Below are 12,494 nucleotides of genomic sequence, written 5' to 3'. Positions count from 1 at the left end.
AATTTCAAAGCATAGGGATGCAACATTTGTACATAGATATGTTGCAAGTCTATGCTTCTCTCTGCACTGCTGCACAAACTGCATCCATGCAGTGACACAGGCACCCTTACACCATGGTGCAAGAATATCTGTATTGTGTGGAGTTTGTGTTTGTGCAGGAAGACACACCTTCCTGCACAAAAACAATCAATGAAGGCATTTTTCTCCTTCACTGTATGCTGTGCAATGCAGCATATATTGAAGGAGAAAAAATAAAAACAATTCTCCTTGTTGTGCCTTGCTACACCAACTGGAGGATGGTGCAGCATTCACACACATCTCCAGATTTATGATTTATGATTAATCTTGAGATGAGTCTTGTTCTATGAGTGTTGTGTGCAAACACCCACAGCAACACCTATGGAACGCCCCTTCAATGCAAAGTGGTGTGTATGATGAGGTTGTATTTACATGGAGCAGAAAAGCTAAGCAGCGTGCTTGTTCCTTTCTGTGTAAACATTAAAGAGTGTCTTGCGCCATCACTATGTTACAAAAAGTGACATATTGTTGGTACAGGATGCCTCTAAATCTGCCCCATAAGTGCTTAGGTATTAGCAGGCTGTTACAATAAGAACATATTGCTAGTTTATTGATTGAGAAATTGCATGAGAGTGACAGGAGGTAAGCACAGAGATATCGCTCCAAAGATGCTCAAAGAAGAACGGCTGAAATGCGTACAATGGGAAATGTTATGAACCAATTAAATCTTTTCTTTTCAGGTCACATGGGATCCTATGACAGAGGAATTCCAACACTACATGCGTATTAACTAGGTATTTTGAAGAGTGTATTAATACTTTGTAGCTTCTTGTAGGTTTGCATGCATAGTATATAAAGAAATTGACTTGCACTAGGGTTAGTGGCTAGGCCAATCCTTAAGTATATGTCTTTTAACTAGAGTAATTTCAGTACTGCAAATAGAGTCCAACATAAATTAATAAGCATTTGGGTTTTGGCACAGTGAATGGATTAGTCCATGGTGCTGAATGGGTCACTAGAGGAGGGCAAGGAGAGTGACAAGGTGTTTACTGGAGTGTATGGATACTACCTGGGGAAATGAGGGTGTGTAAGATAAGTGTTAGATGATTAAAGGACTGCACGCACATTGGACAGAGGTTTGTAGCACTCCATGTTGTAAGGCCTGGATTACTGCAGGAATACTTGGGTACTGACTGGATGATTAGAGTACTGCAAGGAGAATGCCTGGGTGAATTTATAAGCGGTTGGGTTTTGGCGCAGTGAATAGATTAGAATGTGGTGCTGAATGGGTCACTAGAGAAATGCAAGGGGAGTGATTTTAAGCAGTAACGTGTCAGCAAAGACATGAAGTAACCAAATTAAGTATGGGCGAAGTTTGCGAATTCGATGTAAGCGAATTCGCAAAAGTGTACTCACGGTCCGCAAAATCTGCGAACTGTCGTTCGTTTGCAGATTTTTTTATTTTTATGAGTTCGCTGGATTTTTTTCACAGTGGCTACCGTGAACTTACCTATGTGGTCTTCTATGGGCGTGGTCATCTTGTTCACTTTGCGTATTTCCATTTCCTGTCGCTAGTTGCATGCTCGCGTTGTTCATTTCCAGTTCGGGGGCACAATTTCGTGTTCGCGTCCGTTTTTGAGTGCTCGCCAGGTAAATATCACGGGAACTTACCCACGTGGTTGCAATTGGCGTGACCATCTTGTTTTTTATTCATTGCTATGGTTCTGGGCATGCCTTTTTGTGGTACTGAAAATTTGGGACTCGTGTCATAACATCGTCGTATCATGACGATTTTGGAACGAGCAGACCGGTAATGACTTAAATACTATGCATAAGCATTTTCGTCATGTTCGAGTGACGAAATCACCCTGAAATCGAAGTTTTCGTCTTGAACCCTCGGGTTCCATTTTGTGAACGGCAGCCATTTTGTGGTTGCCCTCACATAGCCAAATAACTAAGGCCGAATTCGATCTGAAGGACACGTACACCTTTTGCTGACTCCTCTGTGACCTGGGCAAGCTGACTCCACTGCCTGAAGCCAAACCTGTTCGACCAGCTCCTCTCCTTGTGGCAGAGGAGATTAGTATCAGGGCGCAACATGTCGTAAACCGTTCATCGCTCACAAACTATGCCTAATCTCACACACACCTGTCCCTGTTTCTTCTTTATGACCTGCTTTACGAGGAGGAGGTGCCTGTTTTTATTGGGGGTCCGTCAATATCTGATGAAAGTTCTGGGCTTGCCGAGTAATTGATCATGGACTGGACAAACTAAAATGTGGGCTTGTCACCATGACTCTGCTTTTTCTTTGTATTGAAAATATGTGTATGGTCAACTGTAAAATAAGAATGAAGCATAATTTTTTGTATAAAAGGAGAAGACTGGCTTTGTAATTTTGAGCAGTCTCCTGAGAACATACATGCCGTTGTACTTCTAGGATACCTGTTACTGGCTTCAGCCAATAAATACGATCTTTGACTTCACCAAGAAGACTCTGTATTTCTGTAGTCTGAAACAGGAAGGACTCGAAGTCTTTGGGTGTTCTCCCTTGCAACGCTGGCTTCTTAAAAACACGGTACTTCAGTTGGCGCCCATAGTGGGGCGGTATCAGCGGTACCGGTCCAAGCCAGAGGTTCGTGAGGAGCTTCGTGTGAAAATTCTGGAGGAAGTCCAGCCACTTCATCGACCCCTGCATGTCGACGTGGTCCGAAAGTCTTTGCTGCGAGGTTCCCCGCGTCCAGACGGCTACGAAGGACTGCTGCTATGACTATCGCCCTGTTTTGGACCCTTGATGTTTGGTAGAGCGAAACGATAGACGAGTCTTCTGGTGACGTCATCGATACCTCAGTTAAGTATAAGTGGAGCGTCTCCCAGTCCTTAGTTTGGTTCTTAGTTTGGTATCCCCTTGGGATCGCTTTGATTTGGAACTTGCAAGCGCCAAAGCCGAAGGACTCGTGTATTCACAAGACTATCGTATTCGATAATCCTTTGAAGTTTGAAGCTAGACTAGAGAGTGAAGATGCCTGGTCTTAGCAGACTTGGAAACTTGTTTTGTCTTGGTTGTAATAGGGACTCCCGGTTTGAGGACTCGTGTCCGGTTCCTCCGATTGGAACTCCGACCTATGAATTATATGTGAAACATGGCGTAGGCCCTATCACATATAACGAAGTATGGATCCGATACACCAGAAAGGATGGTGTTTTAAAATGGCCCCAATATGGTAGCTTTGACACAGAGATTTTGGATAATCTAGAGGTTAAACTTTTTAAGAAGAAAGCCCGGCCGGCGATGTTTGACTCTTTCCGATTATGGCGTAAGGAAGCCAAACAGAAGGAAATTAAATTAGCAAAGAAAAATAAGAGAGAAAGGGGTATTTCGATAATGCAAGCTGCTACCCAATTTAAGGATAATGAAGAAGAACAGGCAAGGGAGCAGTTGCACAGGCAACGTAAAATGGTGATTGATAAATGTTATCCAGTTTTGCCGCCTCTTCGAGCAAGATGCAGCAAAAGAGCTTGAAAAAGATCCTTTAATGTCACACTTGTTGAGCTCGCCACCCCCTTATGCGCAAAATCCTACCGCACCTCCGCCACCAGTCGTGGCCGTACAACTTCCGAATGTTGTGGCACCTATGATTCCTCCACAACCAGCTCCTCTTCCGTTGGTTACTGTTCCTTTGGCGCAGCCTCCTCAGGGGCCGCCAACTTTGCCTTTGCCTACTACTTCTACGTCTGCTTTTTATGCTCCGACTCTGGATTCTTCTCCGTCTTCCCTTATTCTTTCTTCTTCTCCTTCTACCAGACAGCGAATGACTGCTGCCTTTTCTGGTTCTTTTCTCCTTGGTTGGAACAATTGGGTATGTCCCCTACTACAGAGCGTAGACAGTCATGCAGTCAATTGCCTGATTCTAGAGAAAAGGAGATATTGGATCGTTTGGCGCATAAATGGGTTACAGATCCGGTGCGATATGAGCTAGATTCTATTATGGATGTCTTCCATCAGTGGGAAGCATCGAAACAGAGATACGTTTTTGAGAAAATGTGTGTTTTCCTTTGCGAAGAATTGGAGGAAGAAAATTCGGAACACAATATGTCTGAGCTGTATCATATACGGTTCGAGTTTGCAAAAGGCACAATTGTAGGTTCTGATGTTAAGAAAGCGGTTGCAACACTATTATCGTTTAGGAGCGAGAGTATTTCTCAGTCTTTGTTTGAGCCCGATTTTTCTGTTGAGAAGAAGGTAAGGCAATATCCCATGAGAGAAGTTCCTCCGGTGTGGAAAGAAGAGGTGCCTGCTGGTGTAGGTAATAATCCGCCACTTGTACCGGCTCATTTTCAGCGTGTCTGGGTGCATGTCCCATGGAAGCATGCTGAAGTTTTAGCTATCAAGCAGTCTTTACCTGATCCACGCAAAAATCCAGCAGGATACTATAAAGAACTGACTCAGACTGTGGGTTCGTGTATTATCAATTTAGCGGACATTGACATGTTGTTCGGTAATGTTGTTCCACAACCTATTTGGAGTAAGATTCGTCATACGGATCATGCGGTTGAATTGGATGATAAATGGGTTAATCTTAGAGACGCCGATAATAGACAGGTAGGCGGTGCTAAGCCTGAGGATATGATTACTGAACTCCCTGATAAGATTATTATGTATATGAAGACTTTAGTGCCCGAATTGCGTGTTAATTGGGATAAGTTGTCTGCGTGCAAACAGAAGAAAGATGAGACTGTGTCTGACTTTTTCACACGGTTTGAAGAAACCTTCGTCGATCATAGTGGTCAGGATATGTCTACGAAGGGTGGCCAGAGATTGTTTGTTGACAAATTTGTACATAATTTGCTCCCTGAACTGTGTAATAAGTTGAAGGATTCAGAGAGTGCTTGGGCTGTTTCCACGTCAGCACAGATTTTAGCTACGGCCCAGTACTATGAAAATAGGCGCAAAGATGAGTTAGCGAAAGCGGATAAAAAGACTAAGGAATTGAAGACTAAAGTTCTTTTAAAGCAAGCTTATCCACCACGTACTAATAATAAGAGCGGTTATCAGCAACCTCAGCAATATTCGAGAAACTCGCAAAGAAACGAGTCTTCTCAACAACGCTTACCATATGGACCCAATCAGTGTGCGTATTGCAAAGAAGAGGGTCATTTCAAAAGTAGTTGTCCGGTTTTGTTACAGCGTACGAATGGTGCTTCTGGTGCAAGAGGTCGAGGGGTTCAACAAGCTCCTAGAGATAGGGGTTGTGGAAATTTCCCCCAGAACGCTCGTTCCTTCCGGCCTCAGAATTTGATGAATAGTTTTGACCAGCATAATAACGCGTTTGCTAGGACGACTCAGTACTACGCTGATGACTACTATGCAGAAAATGAGAATATGGAAGGTGATGATTGCTAGGACAGCCATGGACAGAGAGAGGGAGTTGTTTCAGTTCCAGTAGATCAGAGTGGACCTTATGTTGAGGTGATTACATCAAGTGTGTCAGAGCCTTTTCTGTTGGATACTGTTGCTACAAAGAGTTCTATTATGCACTCCAAACTCCCTGGCGCACCTTTGTCTGGCGAAATGAACGTTTCAGTAGGTTTTTCTGGCGCCCCGGTTAGGAACCCGATTTCTAGTCCTATGTCCCTTTCTGTTGGACCTTGCGAATTCGAAGCACCCCTTATTCTTACAACAGGTTGTGGTGAAAACTTGTTGGGATTGGATCTGCTGAAAAGATTATATGCAACTTTGTACTGTTCTCCTTCGGGAGTACAACTTACACTGGGTAAGAAAGTGGTTTCTCCGATGTATTTGTCAAAGGATAAACTTCCGACAGAATTGTCTTGTCTTCCGGATATTCTTTGGGCTACTGGTCCTAATGATGTGGGTCTCTTGGAAATAGCTCCATATGTTGTAAAATTGAAAGCCAATGTTAAAATGTCACGTATTCCCCAATACAAGATCTCTAGTGAAGGTGAAAAGGCATTGTTAGCGATCATTTATGATCTAATTGAGAAAGATGTCATTGAAGAGACAAGAGGCAACGTTTGTAATAGTCCTGTTCTGCCGGTTTTGAAGCGTACTGGTCCTTCCCAGCCACCTGTTTACAGGTTTGTGATTGATCTTAGGGAGATCAATAAAATAGTTGTGCCACAGTTTCCAGTTGTCCCTGATATCACTGCCCTATTGACTATGATTCCAGCTTCAGCCACTTGGTTCTCAGTGATTGACTTGAAGAATGCTTTCTTCAGCATCCCGATTGCCGAGGAGAGCAGGGATATTTTTGGCTTCAGTTTAGGAGGCCGAAGTTTCCGCTTCAAACGCGCTCCTCAGGGCTACTGTGAAAGTCCATCAATATATAGTCAAGCTTTAAAAACACAGCTTGATACGATTGTTTTACCTGACGGCGCTACCCTTGTTCAGTATGTCAATGATTTGCTAATCGCTGCAGATACTGAGGAGATTTGTAAAGAGTCTCTCTTTCAAAATTGCAATATTGTCGACAAGAAGTGACCTACTTAGGTCATCTCTTATCGAAGGAGGGAAGGAAACTGACCCCAGAAAGAATTCAGGCAATTGAAAAATTGAGTGTCCCAAGGACGCAGAGAGAAGTGCGTGCTTTCTTGGGCATTACATCATATTGCAGACAATAGATACCGAATTTTCCTTATTGGCCAAACCTTTGGTGGCATTAACTTGTAAAGATACACCGAATCCCATTCCATGGTCTGAAGAGTGTCAGAAAAGTTTTTCCGAATTGCGTGGTGCATTGTGTTCGGCTCCTGTGTTGGGTACCCCCGACTACAGTAAGCCCTTTACATTGTATGTCCATGAGAAAGAAGGTTGCGCATTGTCAGTTCTGACACAGTCTTTTGGGGACAAACAGCGTCCATGCGCATATTTTTCGGCGACTTTAGATCCGGTGGCTAAAGCGTTGCCAAGGTGCTTGAGAGCCACTGCGGCAGCAGCTGTTTCTATACGACAGTCTGCTGGGTTAGTGATGAATAACATGTTAATTGTAATGGTTCCACATGCAGTAGATATTCTGTTAAACAGAACAAAGACACAGCACTTAACTAGTTCTCGATTGTCAGGTTATGAGCTGACACTGTTAGCGAGTCATGTGCACATTAAGAGGTGCACAGCGCTGAATCCAGCCACGTTATTGCCAATTTCAGTAGAAACAGATGAGGCCGAAGAGCATGATTGCTGTCTTAGGACAGAAGAAGAAACGAAAGGGAGAATAGATCTTAGGGACACCCCTCTTCCAGAATGTGATGGTACTTTGTGGGTTGATGGTTCGTGTTTCAAGTTGCCGAATGGTGATACGACTGCAGCATATGCTGTGACGACTTTGCATACGATTGTTCAAGCTGCACGTATCCCATACAATTCAGCGCAAGCAGCAGAGTTGATTGCACTTACAAGAGCGTGTGTGTTGGCGAAAGGAAAACGAGTGAATGTGTACACGGACAGCCAGTATGCATTTGGTGTGGCTCACAGTTTTGGACGATTGTGGAAAGAACGTTGGTTCCTGACTTCGCATGGTGCTAAGATCCAGCATGGTCAGTTGGTGAATGAGCTTCTCGAGTCACTGACCTTGCCGTTACAAGTTGCGATCGTGAAATGCAGTGCGCACAAAAAGGTTACTGATGATGTTGGTCGCGGAAATGCGTTTGCGGATGAAGTTGCGAAAGAAACTGCAAGGAATGTAATGAGTCGAATGTATGCTGCAGGCCCTGCTAGATGGGTTGTTGACGTTGGTATGTGTGAATATACGATTGAGAGCATGAAATCCATTCAAGCTGAAGCCACAGAGAAGGAGTTGAATGAATGGAGAGAAAGTACGGGTAAAACGGAAGCGAATGGTTGTTGGGTTGAATTGTCAGAGCATCAGCGATGGTTGTTACCCGATGCGTATGTGCTTGCAGTGGTGACCATGGCTCATGGAATGGCTCATATCAGCGTGAAAGGGATTTGTAAGTTGTTAGCTCCAGTATGGCAAAATACTGGAATCCCTAAATGTGCAGAGAATGTGGTCAAGAATTGTATGGTGTGTCTGAAATACAATCCTGGTAGGGGAACCCCAATTCCAGCTGGTCATTTTGCACCTCCAAAGTATCCGTTCGAGGTTTTGCAGCTAGATTTCATCCACATGGAAAAGTGCAACAATTTGAAATACGTACTCGTTGTTGTTTGTGCCTTTTCAAGATGGGTAGAAGCATATCCTTTAAAGCAGAGTTCTTCAAACTGTGGGGCCCGACCTCCCCAGGGGGGCGTGACACCATCCCAGGGGGGGCGCACTCGACCCTAACATCTCACTTTTGTTGTCCTTAACACTGATCTCCGCGTGGCAAGTATTTACCCATTTCAAATGGGAATTTCTTTTCATTAACGAACTCCGGTGACAGAGGGTGTGGAAGGGGAGGGAGGGGAAATCACTGGGCGCGCTGTGCCGTGCTTTTGTCTGATAAGTGCTAAGAGTTCACCGTCCCAGGAGGGGGTTAATTGCTGGAGCTGAAATGCTTCAGCTGCAGTGGGAGGCAGGAAGTCTCCTCTGGTAACAAGCACTGGCAAAGCCAGCAGGTTACACCTTTACAAAATCTATTGCCTTTCAATTGTTTTACATATTACACAGCACTAGAGCTGCTGCACAACATAGCTTATGATTAAAAAAAAACACTATGATACAGTCAATGGTGCACGCATCATAGCACTTTTTTTATATTAAGCCAGGTTTCACAGAAGCTCAACTGCTATGCAATATGTAAAAAAATAATAATTGCCAAACCCAATAGATTTCATATAGTCGAAACCTATTGCCTTTTGCCGATGCAGGTTGTTCAAGTTGGCAGTTATGATGGCCTGATGAACTTGTTCTCCCTGTTCAGCAGGAAGTCACCATACCGGAGGAAGGGCTTTAAGTAGAAAGAAAAAACTTGTGGGGGCTCCCAGAGGGGCATGGTCGATGTAAGGAAGGGCGTGACTTAAAACCCCTAACTGAAAATCCATGCCCGGTATAGTGTGTCGCCCCACTGGTATTTTTCTGCTTCATCATTCCATCCATATACATGTAACATTACATCTACTACAAGCCAGGACTATTGTCTTTGTCAATGGTTGTTAGTTGCATAAGATAAATATGCATCAGCGATGGCTTTGAAGCTTGAGAGGGGTGCTGCTAAGGGTGAGAGTGCGCTGCGAGGGGTGAGAGAACTGTAGCTGGTGTGAGAGCGGCGCTGCATGGGTTTGATGGGCGCAGCGATGGTCTGATGGGCGCTGTGAGGGTGTGAGGGGCGCTGGAAGGGTGTGAGGGGCGCTTTGGGGAGTGAAAGGACACTGTGAGGGGTGCTGCTGGGGATGAGAGTGGCGCTTCTAAAGGGTGAGAGGGGCTCTGCTGGAGGTGAGAAAGAACTTCAGGTGGTGTGAAAGCTGCACTGCTATAGCGAGAGAGGCCCTGGTGGGGGTAACAGATGTGCTGAAGAGGGAGCGAAAGGGCACTGTAGTAGACAAGCAGTATTTAGGGGTGAGAAGGGTACTAAGGGGTTGGGGGACGGAGGATGTAGGGGGCAAGGGATGCACTGCAAGGGTGCATAGAGGACATTGCTGGTGTGAGAAGGGCACTGATGTGTGTCTGGGAGCTGTGCACGAGAGGGGATCACTGCAGACTTCATTGAGGGCATTGATGAGGGTGAGGCTGGGGGCACACCCAGAGTGAGGAGTGCCATGGCAGTGGCTAACAACAAAAGGAGTGTGATAAGTGTGTAAACGGGGGCACTTTGAGTGTGAGATTGGATGCCCCACGGAGGGAGGCCGGGCGGCGTGCAACTGTTTGAAGATGTAACTTGGGGAGTGATCAGAGGTGCACATCTGGTAGTGAGCCGTCACAGTGAGATCTTGAAAGGAGTGAGTTTGTATGGGGGGAAGTCCCTGTCTACCGGGACTGCGTGTGCACGCGTGTGGCTGAGGTGTGAGTAGGGCGCACACTGCAACAAGACACTGTGGGGTGAGTGGATGTGTGCATGGGTGATAGTGAGTGTATAGAATCACCGTGTGAAGAAGGTTGCATCCGTGCAGGTGGTGGGGAAGCAAAGAGAGGGTGAACCAGTGTTGTAATGACTGTCTGCTGCTCGGTGAAGGTGTGTGGAGCTTGATTGTGAGTGGACAGGTAGTGTCTGAGAACAACTGTCTGCCAGCAGTGCGTGATACGTCACCGGGGGCCCTGAAAATGCGCTAGCGGTACATATAGCGCTGTGACACCCGCTCATGGAAAGTGCGTGCAAGGCGCGTGTCTTCAGAGAAATATGTGCACCGGGAAACATTGTGCAGACGTTGTATCAGAGGGAGTGTGTCAGTGAGATTGTGCATAGAGAGGCTTCTTGCAGAAAGTCACTGCAACAAAGTGTGTTCAGGGGGAGTGCGTGTATGGGGGTCACCAGCTAGGAAGTCACCACAGCTGATTAGGAAGTCACTGCAAGAAAAGTGTATGCAGACGAGGTCACCAACTAGGTACCCTAGCCACAAGCCACTGCAGGGAGAGTGTGTGCAGGGTGAGTACATGCATGGTGAATACCAGCTAGGAAGTCACCACAAGGAAAGTGTGTGCAGAGTAAATGCTTGCATGGGGGGTCACTGGCTACATGTGTCAGCCCGGCCTGGAAGTGTGTCTAACTTGAATACTACAATTACATTGTAGCAGAACTAACGCGCAAGCCGCAGAGCTGCAAACAGATTTAGCAACATTATTTGTCGGATATGACCCGTGATATGCACGTGGCGGTCGATTCCAGAAATTTCTGTCAGGTCGTGGGGGGGCCCAACATCTAAAAAAATTGAGATGGTGAGGCTCAACCTACAAAAGTTTGAAGACCTCTGCTTTAAAGGATAATACTGCCTTATCCACAGCTAAAGCCCATGTCAAAGAATTTTTCCCCAGATTTGGAATGCCAAGAATGGTTTGGAGTGATAATGGGAGTGAATTTGTGGGTCGATTGATGAAGAAAGTGTGTGAAGGGCTAGGCATACAGCAAAAGTTCCACGCTGCAAATCACACCCTGACACTCTGCCTCAGGCCTCTGAAACTTCAGGACATCCAATCGATCCTGGATCCTGGGTGCTGATTAAGAATTTTAAGCGAACAAAGAATGACCAGCCCGGGTGGACCGGCCCTCATCTAGTCCTTCTCTCAACAAGATCAGCTGTTCGAGTGGAAGGAAAGAAACACTGGATCCACGGCATCCATTGTAAAAGGGTCCCACTGCCTCTTCCGTACAACCGGTGGGCCCAGGAGGGGATTGCTGACTCTGTAAAAGGAACAATTTCTGAAAAGGAAAGCGACAACGTCTTGCAAGAAGCTGTGCCTCCGTCAATTCGATTGAACACCACAGAACCTGAACTCTTGTTCCAAGACCACACAGCACCTGGAAGAAACCGTTACAATTTGAGGCCGAGAACTTTGACTATGGATAAATAAAATATTTCTTTTTACTTTTTGTACAGCTCTCTCATCTGAGAAACTTGCTCATTTTTGTTTTTTCGAACCGCAATCAGGTTCTGCTGCTAGGGTCGCGGTTGCCCAAGTCTTTGGAGTGCAGCTGAAGACAGTAATGGTCGACAGTTCTGGTTGGTTTAAGGGAGTTGCCCTGACTGACAGAAGCACTCTTTAGCAGAAACACCCTACCACCGCGGGCAGCAAATTAGAGAGGATGAAGTTTTTCAAGATGGAGAGACCTGCCAAACAAATTAACTTTAAAGCTAGAATGTGTATACTTATGACGAAGAAAAGATTTTTGATATCATGTATTTTCATGTTACTTGGTGTGATGATGTTTTTAGTAGGATATGTTTTATTCACTTTTCAAATGACATTTGCACCCACTACACAGCCCATACCTCCTCCAACTGTTTCCTCACACTCTTTTCACCCTCTGCATGAACATGAGTCCTCTAGAAGATTAGAGTTTATTAATAACTCTTTCATTCAACTTTTACACCAACACCAACTAGTAGTAAACACAACTAACTGCTGGGTGTGTGGTCTTATATCGCATACGACAGATAAGGGCATCCCATACTTGGTCTTACCATTTAGCTACAATGGTTCTTTGTGGGCGTTTCAAACGATGTTCATATTTGCCATCGAACCATATTCCCCACGTTCCACGAAAAGTAACTCAAGCAACAAAGCATTGGTAGTAGGAATTGCAAATATGAGCAGAACAATTGACTCGTACAGAACGATTCCTAGAGATGAGTTGCAAGCTTATGTTAAATGGAATATAACAAAATATGGAGTTGCTTTGAGTGAGAACCAGCGAGCAAAGAGATCCTCCTCGATTTGGATTGTACCCCATAAGGATCACCTATGTCTGCAAGGTAATGGCAAAAATCCCAGGGCTCAGTTGCGGAAGAGTGTCTGCACTGAAACATATGTATTTGCATCTCGAAATTCCCCTTCGTTCTTAGCAGCTAAGGGTACTTATTTCATCTG

This window comes from Lissotriton vulgaris, chromosome 8, assembly GCF_964263255.1.
Source record: "Lissotriton vulgaris chromosome 8, aLisVul1.2, whole genome shotgun sequence".
In the NCBI taxonomy this organism is placed as follows: domain Eukaryota; kingdom Metazoa; phylum Chordata; class Amphibia; order Caudata; family Salamandridae; genus Lissotriton; species Lissotriton vulgaris.
Note: the sequence above shows the minus strand (reverse complement) of the source record.